At 42.9% G+C, this 12,296-nt stretch overlaps 1 pseudogene; it reads right to left on the reverse strand.

The window, feature by feature from the left end:
- Positions 1-5,152: 5,152 nt before the first annotated feature.
- Positions 5,153-12,296, reverse strand: part of LOC135553489 (stomatin-like) — an 11,056-nt pseudogene continuing 3,912 nt past the window's right edge.

Below are 12,296 nucleotides of genomic sequence, written 5' to 3' on the forward strand. Positions count from 1 at the left end.
GTACTGTGTAGTTCTTTGGAGTCCATAGACAGTAGTACTGTGCAGTTCTTTAGAGTCCATAGACAGTAGTACTGTGCAGTACTTTAGGGTCCATAGACAGTAGTACTGTGTTGTTCTTTAGGGTCCATAGACAGTAGTACTGTGTAGTACTTTAGGGTCCATAGACAGTAGTACTGTGTAGTACTTTAGGGTACATAGACAGTAGTACTGTGTAGTTCTTTGGAGTCCATAGACAGTAGTACTGTGTAGTACTTTAGGGTACATAGACAGTAGTACTGTAAGGTTCTTTAGGGTCCATAGACAGTAGTACTGTGTAGTTCTTTGGAGTCCATAGACAGTAGTACTGTGTAGTACGTTAGAGTCCATAGACAGTAGTACTGTGCAGTACTTTAGGGTCCATAGACAGTAGTACTGTGTTGTTCTTTAGGGTCCATAGACAGTAGTACTGTGCAGTTCTTTAGGGTCCATAGACAGTAGTACTGTGCAGTACGTTAGGGTCCATAGACAGTAGTACTGTGTAGTTCTTTAGAGTCCATAGACAGTAGTACTGTGCAGTACGTTAGGGTCCATAGACAGTAGTACTGTGCAGTACGTTAGGGTCCATAGACAGTAGTACTGTGTAGTTCTTTAGAGTTACATTCACAGTTGGGATGTACATTACGTAGGACAGCCTTCTGCCTATGTTGGACCATGTCAGACTGCCTCTCTACAATCCTCCCCATCTGTCTTCAGACCACAACGCCTCTACTCTCATTTCGCCACGGCTTTCCTGTTTACATAGAGGATTTACAACAACCCAGAGAATCATGCTGAACGGATTTACATAGAGGATTTACAATAACCCAGAGAATCATGTTGAACTGCTTTACATAGAGGATTTACAACAACCCAGAGAATCATGCTGAACTGACAATCAAAATATGTTTTCTCTGATGACATTTGTAACCAAGGATCTCGCTCACTGTAAAGCATGGTGGTGTAGCTGTCTTCCTGTTTTGTTCCCAACGACCTGGTTGTGGGGTATCCCCATTCTTAGGGACTCCCACCCACCCAGACGGTCATACAGTATGTCAGTAGGAAAATGAATTGAAGTGGATTGTGTCTAGAGAAAGGTTTGACTAACTGTTGTCAATGAAGTGGAGGCACACCTCTGGTTACCTCTTTTTGAAATTAAAATGTTGCAGATGAATGAATAGAAGATAGAGACTCTGTGGTTGATAGAAGATAGATACTCTGTGGTTGAATAGAAGATAGAGACTGTGGTTGAATAGAAGATAGAGACTCTGTGGTTGATAGAAGATAGAGACTCTGTGGTTGAATAGAAGATAGAGACTGTGGTTGAATAGAAGATAGAGACTCTGTGGTTGATAGAAGATAGAAACTCTGTGGTTGAATAGAATATAGAGACTCTGTGGTTGAATAGAAGATAGAGACTCTGGTTGAATAGAAGATAGAGACTCTGTGGTTGAATAGACGATAGAGAGACTGTGGTTGAATAGAAGATAGAGACTCTGTGGTTGAATATAATATAGAGACTCTGTGGTTGAATAGAATATAGAGACTCTGTGGTTGAATAGAATATAGAGAATCTGTGGTTGAATAGAAGATAGAGACACTGTGGTTGAATAGAAAATAGAGACTCTGGTTGATAGAAGATAGAGACCCTGTGGTTGAATAGAAGATAGAGACTCTGTGGTTGAATAGAAGATAGAGACTCTGTGGTTGAATAGAAGATAGAGACTCTGTGGTTGAATAGAAGATAGAGACTCTGTGGTTGAATAGAAGATAGAGACTCTGTGGTTGAATAGAAGATAGAGACTCTGGTTGATAGAAGATAGAGACTCTGTGGTTGAATAGAAAATAGAGACTCTGGTTGATAGAAGATAGAGACTCTGTGGTTGAATAGAAGATAGAGAATCTGTGGTTGATAGAAGATAGAGACTGTGGTTGAATAGAAGATAGAGACTGTGGTTGAATAGAAGATAGAGACTCTGTGGTTGAATAGAAAATAGAGACTCTGGTTGATAGAAGATAGAGACTCTGTGGTTGAATAGAAAATAGAGACTCTGGTTGATAGAAGATAGAGACTCTGTGGTTGAATAGAAAATAGAGACTCTGGTTGATAGAAGATAGAGACTCTGTGGTTGAATAGAAGATAGAGACTCTGTGGTTGAATAGAAGATAGAGACTCTGTGGTTGAATAGAAGATAGAGACTCTGTGGTTGAATAGAAGATAGGGACTCTGTGGTTGAATAGAAGATAGAGACTCTGTGGTTGAATAGAAGATAGAGACTCTGTGGGCTGCGTCCCAAAGTAGTGCACTATAAAGGGTGCCATTTCAGACCGCGCCCTGTACTTCCGTTCAGGTCCCTTGAAGGAAAAGCAATGTGTCGTGTTCCACTCCGTACGTCATTAAGCACGATGGATTAATGAGTTCTTAGGCGAACCGTGTGGCATAACCTACATGTCCCCTTGAAATACATTGAACATGTGACCTACCACTCTCTGAATGGTACTGACGTGTTGAGGGTCACCTTGAAAAGGCTATGGAGTGGATCCAGATTAATGTACGGGTTAGATTAGTATCATAGTTGTTTTCCTGCAGCCCCAGGCCTTAGCATTGATGATGCCTGCGTTTATTACGTCTGTATTAGTTAGGTCTGTGATCCTGCAAGTGGCTGTGTTTACACAGGCAGCCCATTCTGATCTTTAGTGGCTGTGTTTACACAGGCAGCCCATTCTGATCTTTAGTGGCTGTGTTTACACAGGCAGCCCATTCTAATATGTTGCACTATTATTGACAAATGAACTGATCTGATTGGTCAAAAGACCAATTAGTGAATAGAATATCAGAAGTGGGTTATCCTGTGTAAATTCAGCCAATGAAGCAAACCTCACGGGATACATTTACTGATCTGAAGTGAAAGTTCTAGAAGAATGTTCTGGTACCAGTCTGTTGTTTATTTATTTACACATTGTAACCATGGTGAATCTACTCTTGTTGTCATTCTCTGTCCAAGTGTACTTATCATTGCATCTCTTTGCGATCAACTCAAAAAAACACACAAAAACAAAATGGATTTGCTTTCTTTTTGCGTAGCCTTGCGTCTCTGTGTGAGTCAAACATTTTTTTGTTGTTTTGAGATCCACAAGTGACATCTAGGCAGCTGTGGAAAATCCATCGTGACTTTCGTTCTCTTTTTCTCCATCTGACTGGATCTTTGTCGTGTCATAATACTAGCTAACCAGGAAGTCTAGTTTGGGAAAAATTGTTCAATGGGTGTATGTTTATGAATGATTATTCACGATGAATATTGTAAAACGGGAACCATTAAATTCATTGTATTGAACTGTGATACCTCTTGTCTCAAATCAGAGATCAATCTCAGGTCTTGAAGGAAATTCATGACTCATAACAGAAAGCCAAGAGACTGCCATTAATTCATTTAAACATTTTATTTTACATTTATTCATGATTTTTAAATGTGTTATTGTAGGTTTTTTTTGTGTGTGTGTGTGGGTTTTGTATTGTGACACAACATATTTAAACCACGTTGTAAAATGTCCACCGGATGTAAAGTATCATACAGTATTTATTATTTTTACTTTAAGGATTTGTTTAACAACACTTAGCAATGTAAAATATAAAATAATATTAGTTGGTTCAGAGTTAGATGATGTGGTGTAGAAAACCACCACTTTCCCTTGTATAGAATGTCCTATTTACACTGTGTCAATGTAAGCATTTGAAGCAGAGTAACACCGATATCTGAATGATGATGATATCTACCTAGATATAGATATAGCAGAATAGATATAGACATTCTAGAACTAGAGTAGTTTGACTGCATGGCTGCAGAGACGACGATGCCTCCCCAGATACCCTTACCAGAGGTTAGCCCTTTGAGCTATAAGGCTGATAGCTCAGTAACTGGTTGGTTACATAGGGAAAAGGTAAATGAAGGTTAACCCTTCAGGCTAAAGGCCGACAGTAACTGGGTTAGTAACTGGTTGGTTAAATAGGGAAAAGGTAAATGAAGGTTAACCCTTCAGGCTAAAGGCCGACAGTAACTGGGTTAGTAACTGGTTGGTTACATAGGGAAAAGGTAAATGAAGGTTAACCCTTCAGGCTAAAGGCCGACAATAACTGGGTTAGTAACTGGTTGGTTACATAGGGAAAAGGTAAATGAAGGTTAACCCTTCAGGCTAAAGGCCGATAGTAACTGGGTTAGTAACTGGTTGGTTACATAGGGAAAAGGTAAATGAAGGTTAACCCTTCAGGCTAAAGGCCGATAGTAACTGGTTGGTTACATAGGGAAAAGGTAAATGAAGGTTAACCCTTCAGGCTAAAGGCCGATAGTAACTGGGTTAGTAACTGGTTGGTTACATAGGGGGATTTATCTGAAACATACCGTTCTGTCAGGTTTGGAAGTGCATTGATTGATCTATGTCTTACGGACGTGACCATTATGACCAATGTACTCTAGAACTCTTTAATGTTCCTTTCATTCTAGAACAGAAGGTTGGGTTCCAAGTAGATGTACTCTAGAACTCTTTAATGTTCCTTCCATTCTAGAACAGAAGGTTGGGTTCCCAGTAGATGCATATCTAATGAGGGGTTGGTGTCTCACATGTTGATGTTGATACCTTAGTTATTGCTATTGTTTTACGTGATGATAATTTTGTTGTAAAGATTGTATGGAATTCTTCTCCAGCACAGGCTCTGCCATGTTGTTGATATGAAAGCATGTCTCTTCAATAACTTTTCTTTTGCGTTGTTTGTTTTTTTATAAAGAACTTGGTTTCATATTTGTTTGGATGGTAGAAGTTAAACATTGTGGTTTTTATTATGAGACACTAATGTCTGTATATGTGGCACTTTGGATTGAAGTATTAAAATATAACAGGAAAAAAACAAGACTTTGTAAATACAGTGTTTGCTTTTTCCCCCACAGATATAACAGTTATGTACTCTAGTATAAATAAGACCGTGCGGATGGCTCTACAACATAATGCTTTTGCCATTTCACTTCCTGGACAGGTGTAAATAACAGCCATTTCTGCCATGTTCCTTTCACCTATCCAGTCCTATCAGATCTGTGAAGGAGGGCAAAAGGGGAGGGAAGATGCAACACTGCCTCTCTGTGACCCCTCATTTCCTCTGCATGAAGTGGCTGACCATGTCTATGGGCAGAGGGAAGATGACGGTGGAGTTGTTCTCCGCAGCGATGGTGGTGAGGGTCTGGAGGTATCTCAGCTGGAGGCCTGATGGAGACTCAGCGATCACTAGAGACGCCTCCTTCAGGGCCCGAGAGGTGTTCATCTCCCCCTCCGCCGCTATCACCTAGAGAGAGGGAGGGGAGATAGATTATCAGTCTGGAGAAACATTCATCTCCCCCTCCACTGCTATCACCTAGAGAGAGGGAGGGGAGATAGATTATCAGTCTGGAGAAACATTCACGGCTGGCTTCTGCCTCTGTAGCCATGGCTCTCTGCAGCTGGTGGGGCAACTTCACGTCTTTAATCTCCACACGCTCCACCTTGATACCCCACGGGTCAGTGGCCTCGTCCACAGACTCCTATGGAGGGGGGTGGCAGCAAACTGAGAAACATTAGCCAGGCCAGAGAGCTATTATACAGCTAATGAAATAGCTACACCTACTAGTGTATTTGTCCAGAACAGGTGAGTTCGATGTGGGATTAGGCTCTATTCATCCACAACAGGTAAAAGACAGATTGAAATGTACTGGTCAGGGTGTATTTAAAATAAATGCCCCCCCCCCACCCCCCCAACTATAAAAAATATTTTCACTTGACCCTCCCCTTGTACTGTCACATAAATTGAACACCCTCCTCCTCATAGAAATAACTCAAAATAATGTTGAAGACCACAAATAACAATAACTGTAGCAACCCTGTGGCCTTTAAACGTGGATGTGCTCTGTGGCACAGTTGATGCCACGCAGGGCTACAGCCAGAAGGTTGAGGGTTCGCCGACAACCACAGATGAGCTCATTCTCCCTGCCTGTTTCATTACTTCATGATCAGAGCCAGATGCAGACAAGTATCAGCTAGGGGGGAATAAAACATGTTGATGCCATATTTATAATTCTATAAAATACACTACATTACCAAAACACTGTGGACACCTGCTCGTCGAACATCTCATTCCAAAATCATGGGCATTAGTTGGTCCCCCCTTTGCAGCCATAACAGCCTCCACTCTTCTGGGAAGGCTTTCCACTAGATGTTGGAACATTGCTGCTATAACAACCTCCACTCTTCTGGGAAGGCTTTCCACTAGATGTTGGAACATTACTGCTATAACAGCCTCCACTCTTCTGGGAAGGCTTTCCACTAGATGTTGGAACATTACTGCTATAACAGCCTCCACTCTTCTGGGAAGGCTTTCCACTAGATGTTGGAACATTGCTGCTATAACAGCCTCCACTCTTCTGGGAAGGCTTTCCACTAGATGTTGGAACATTGCTGCTATAACAGCCTCCACTCTTCTGGGAAGGCTTTCCACTAGATGTTGGAACATTGCTGCTATAACAGCCTCCACTCTTCTGGGAAGGCTTTCCACTAGATGTTGGAACATTGCTGCTATAACAACCTCCACTCTTCTGGGAAGGCTTTCCACTAGATGTTGGAACATTGCTGCTATAACAGCCTCCACTCTTCTGGGAAGGCTTTCCACTAGATGTTGGAACATTGCTGCTATAACAGCCTCCACTCTTCTGGGAAGGCTTTCCACTAGATGTTGGAACATTACTGCTATAACAGCCTCCACTCTTCTGGGAAGGCTTTCCACTAGATGTTGGAACATTACTGCTATAACAGCCTCCACTCTTCTGGGAAGGCTTTCCACTAGATGTTGGAACATTGCTGCAGGGACTTTATTCCATTCAGTCACAAGAGCATTAGTGAGGTGGGGCACTGATGTTGGATGATTAGGCCTGGCTCGCAGTTTGCGTTACAATTCATCCAAAATGTGTTGTGATGGGGTTGAGGTCAACACACCCCTATTTTGGACTACACCCCCCCACCCCAGTAAATTGCGATCTGGCCCTAACTGGATACCCTAACCAGTTGAGTTTGATGTGGGATTATGCTCTATTCATCCACAGTAGGTAACTGGATACCATAACCAGTTGAGTTTGATGTGGGATTAGGCGCTATTCATCCACAGTAGATAACTGGATACCATAACCAGTTGAGTTTGATGTGGGATTTGGCTCTATTCATCCACTGTTACGCACGCCTCTATGAAGAGGGAACGCAACACCCTGCTACAACTCAACTCTGTGAAGTGAAAAAGATATGGACTGTCAGTGCGAGTAAGGATGACAGACAGAATGTGGTACCGTTTACAAGAACTTTATTCCTTTACACGGTAATATGGGGAAAAGGGGCTGGACGGAACCAAAGCAAAGAAAGTAAATCTCAAAGCCCCCCTCTCCTATCTTACCTGCCTAACCAATATTTACCTAATTTAGCACCACCTGGTGCCCTAACCAAAATACAGGGGGTGGTCCGCCCAGGTCTTACCTATTGTGCCTAGACAGTGAATATGCTACGGGTATATGTATGCCCGCGGGCCTCTTGCCTAAGCACTCCCTAGGTGCCTTCCCCTTCCCCCCTGGGAACAAATGAAACAGGAGAACAAATAATTTCTCAAACAAACTAAGAAACAAAGGACATCAAATAAGCTCTATCTGAGCAACAAACTCACTGAACATACCAACTGCTACCAACAACTAACATAGTAAATTATCCACAGCCATCAACATCCTCTCTCAGCAATGATTCTCTATCACATTCAATCTCTCTGCAATGACCTCCCAGAAATGACCCTCCTGAACAGAACACTGGCTTTTATATAGCTTCAGAATGAATGTGTAACTGGAGACAGCTGTGTCTTGACCAGGGGGCGGGGTCAGCTCTCCAATTAGCCATGGAGTCGACCAATCAGCTGCTTGATGGATTTCAGGAAGCCATTTCCCGAAATAAACACATGCAAATACACAAACTGGGGAGCGTAACAATCCAAAAAAGCATAAGAGTCATGACTGCTGTCCGGTAGATGAGGCTGCTCAGGACCTTAAGAAGAAACTCCAGACTGTCCTGAAGACTTCACAGGAGAAGCTGAAGGTCTTTAATAAAGTTAAACTAACCTGTGATCAAACAGCTGAGCACGTTACGAGCCAGGCCCAGCACACAGAGAGGCAGATTAAGGAGAAGTTTAAGAAGCTTCATCAGTTTCTACAAGAGGAAAAGGAGGCCAGGATAACTGCACCGAGGGAAGAAGAGGAACAAACGAGTCAGATGATGAAGAAGATTTGAGGAGAAGATCAGAGAGATGTCATCACTTCCAGATACTATCATAGCCCATAGAGGAGGAGCTGAAGACATCTCAGTCCTGCTAAACTACGAGGCCACCATGGAAAGAGACCAGTACACTATCAGAGCCATAGAGGAGGAGCTGAAGACATCTCAGTCCTGCTAAACTACAAGGCCACCATGGAAAGAGACCAGTACACTGACAGAGCCTTAGAGGAGGAGCTGAAGACATCTCAGTCCTGCTAAACTACGAGGCCACCATGGAAAGAGACCAGTACACTATCAGAGCCATAGAGGAGGAGCTGAAGACATCTCAGTCCTGCTAAACTACGAGGCCACCATGGAAAGAGAGCAGTACACTGACAGATCCAGAGTGGGTTGATAGATGTGACCAAACACCTGGGAAACCTGGAAGTTCAGAGTCTGAGACAAGATGCAAAGAACGCTTCAACATACTCCGTGATTCTCGACCATAAAACAAACCAACATCTCATCCTGTCTGAGGATCTATAATAATAATAATAATATAATATATCCCATTTAGCAGACGCTTTTGTCCAAAGCGACTTACAAGTCGGCTGGGGCCACTACTTTTACATATGGGTGGTCCCAGCGGGAATCGAACCCACGACGCTTGGCGTTGCAAGCGCCATGCTCTACCGACTGAGCCACACAGGACCCTAGTGTGAGATACAGTGAAGAGCCACAGCAGCTTCCTGACAACCAAGAGAGGGTTTGATAAATATAGCTGGGTCCTTGGCTCGGAGAGCCTTAACTCAAGGACACACAGCTGTGGACGTTGATGTTGGGTATTTGAACATCTTGGCCATGTTCTGTTATAATCTCCACCTGGCACAGCCAGAAGAGGACTGGCCACCTCTCATAGCCCTGGTTCCTCTCTAGGTTTCTTCCTAGGTTCTGGCCTTTCTAGGGAGTTTTTCCTAGCCATCGTGCTTCTACACCTGCATTGCTTGCTGGTTGGGGGTTTTAGGTTGGGTTTCTGTACAGCACTTTGAGATGTCAGCTGATGTAAGAAGGGCTTTATAAATACATTTGATTTGGTAGAATAGTTGTTCGGAACTGGGCGTGGTTGTAGAGTCCATCCAGAAGGGATTTGCTTCAGGTGCATCCTGGGTTGTGTGGTTTGATAGAGGTCAATATATATGATTATAGGTGCCTCTGGATATGAGTGTTATGTTTACATTTCAGTAAATGACTAAAATTCAAATGTATTTATAAAGCCCTTTTACATCAGCTGATATCTCAAACTGCTGTACAGAAACCCAACCCATCTTTATGGAAATTTAAAATGATATGTCCACAGGAAACAATTAGTGAAATGTTTTTGTGGTGAGTGGGAAGTCTTGGTGGTGACTACCTCAGTGTTTTCCATTGATTCTCATGCAGTAAATAAGATGGAATACAATCCGTCTATATTGTTTTTGTGTTGCGACAGCGTGACTGACTACTGTGTGACCAGTCAGGGAGTTTCTACATACTCTACCTTGGCATTGCTCAGTGCATTCAACATCTAGGGATATCTATTTCTTATCTTCATGCGGTCATTTTATTTACCAGAACGTAGCAAATGAAAGTTGCTGGCACGTATAATATTATACTTCTGCTGTTGGTGTTAAGCTGCCATACACTAGTATATTGTACCTTGACGCACATGAAGATGGTGATGGGGAAGAGGAACACCGTGAAGATGAGAGATTCCGAACAGAAGCCAGCCGCAACGTCCCGGAGAGCCAGAGCGCGTATCTACACAGGAAGGAATTCAACAATACAGGCTAGTCTGACTGACGTTTTTTATAATAACGAAATGTATATGAACTTATACATACAGTATAATGACTATACGTATCATAATTTTATCAATCAAATTTAGACTTTCAACGTGGAACGCTTACTTAGAAGCCCCTTTCCCCAACGATGCAGAGTTTTTATTTTTATTATAAAAATGTAAAATAACACGAGAAATAAAAGTACACAAGATTGAAGCTATATACAGAGAGTACCAGTACGAAATCACTGTACATGTCAGGGTTTACCAGAATTGGACCCAGAAGCAGACCAGGACAAGGAGTGTAGGAAGAAGGTGAGTATTTATTTACTATGTGAATATGAATGGGTAGATATATCCAGGTGGCGTAGCAGTGGTGAGTTGATGGGAGTAAATAGGTGGATCCAATGGGGTAGCGGAATTCTCCGACGACCAGGCGGGAATGGGGTAAATGATCGGGGTGAGTAACTGAAGACAGAACAAACGGAGGTAAGTTTAAGGCAAGCAATACGTAAAAAAACAACAAAACAAATTCTATCCAACTTGAGGATGATACTATGGCACGGCATACTGTTCATGGCTAACGATCCGGCAGGGAATGGATGTCAGGTCCAGGCTTATGAAGAGGAGAGATGATGATCAGGACCAGGTGGGCAAATAGCTGATGGGATACAGGTGCGGGTAATCACAACTCCCAACTGGCTACATTGCCCGGCAACCAGACAGGGTGCGTTCCAGGACGCCGGAAAAAACACTCCAGGTCAGAACACAGGCAAAAAACAGACTCAGGAAACGGGATTCGTGACAGTACAGGTGTAGGAGGTATTTGAGGTAGATGTATTCATAAAGGCAGGGGTAGGGGGTATTTGAGGGAGATGTATTTATAAAGGCAGGGGTAGGAGGTATTTGAGGTAGATGTATTCATAAAGGCAGGGGTAGGAGATATTTGAGGGAGATGTATTCACTGTACAGGGGTAGGGGGTATTTGAGGGAGATGTATTCACTGTACAGGGGTAGGGGGTATTTGAGGTAGATGTATTCATAAAGGCAGGGGTAGGGGGTATTTGAGGGAGATGTATTCATAAAGGAACGGGGTAGGAGATATTTGAGGGAGATGTATTCATAAAGGCAGGGGTAGGGGGTATTTGAGGTAGATGTATTCATAAAGGCAGGGGTAGGGGTATTTGAGGTAGATGTATTCACTGTACAGGGGTAGGGGGTATTTGAGGTAGATGTATTCATAAAGGCAGGGGTAGGGGGTATTTGAGGTAGATGTATTTATAAAGGCAGGGGTAGGGGGTATTTGAGGTAGATGTATTTATAAAGGCAGGGGTAGGGGGTATTTGAGGTAGATGTATTTATAAAGGCAGGGGTAGGGGTATTTGAGGTAGATGTATTCATAAAGGCAGGGGTAGGGGGTATTTGAGGTAGATGTATTCACTGTACAGGGGTAGGGGGTATTTGAGGTAGATGTATTTATAAAGGCAGGGGTAGGGGGTATTTGAGGGAGATGTATTCACTGTACAGGGGTAGGGGGTATTTGAGGTAGATTTATTTATAAAGGCAGGGGTAGGGGGTATTTGAGGTAGATGTATTTATAAAGGCAGGGGTAGGGGGTATTTGAGGTAGATGTATTCATAAAGGCAGGGGTAGGGGGTATTTGAGGTAGATGTATTCACTGTACAGGGGTAGGGGGTATTTGAGGTAGATGTATTTATAAAGGCAGGGGTAGGGGGTATTTGAGGGAGATGTATTCACTGTACAGGGGTAGGGGGTATTTGAGGTAGATGTATTTATAAAGGCAGGGGTAGGGGGTATTTGAGGGAGATGTATTTATAAAGGCAGGGGTAGGGGGTATTTGAGGGAGATGTATTCACTGTACAGGGGTAGGAGATATTTGAGGTAGATGTATTTATAAAGGCAGGGGTAGGAGATATTTGAGGGAGATGTATTCACTGTACAGGGGTAGGGGGTATTTGAGGTAGATGTATTTATAAAGGCAGGGGTAGGGGGTATTTGAGGGAGATGTATTCACTGTACAGGGGTAGGAGATATTTGAGGGAGATGTATTCATAAAGGCAGGGGTAGGGGGTATTTGAGGTAGATGTATTCATAAAGGCAGGGGTAGGGGGTATTTGAGTTTGAGGTAAAACACTTCAATGTGAGG

The sequence above is a fragment of the Oncorhynchus masou genome, chromosome 13 (assembly GCF_036934945.1).
Source record: "Oncorhynchus masou masou isolate Uvic2021 chromosome 13, UVic_Omas_1.1, whole genome shotgun sequence".
NCBI lineage: Eukaryota > Metazoa > Chordata > Actinopteri > Salmoniformes > Salmonidae > Oncorhynchus > Oncorhynchus masou.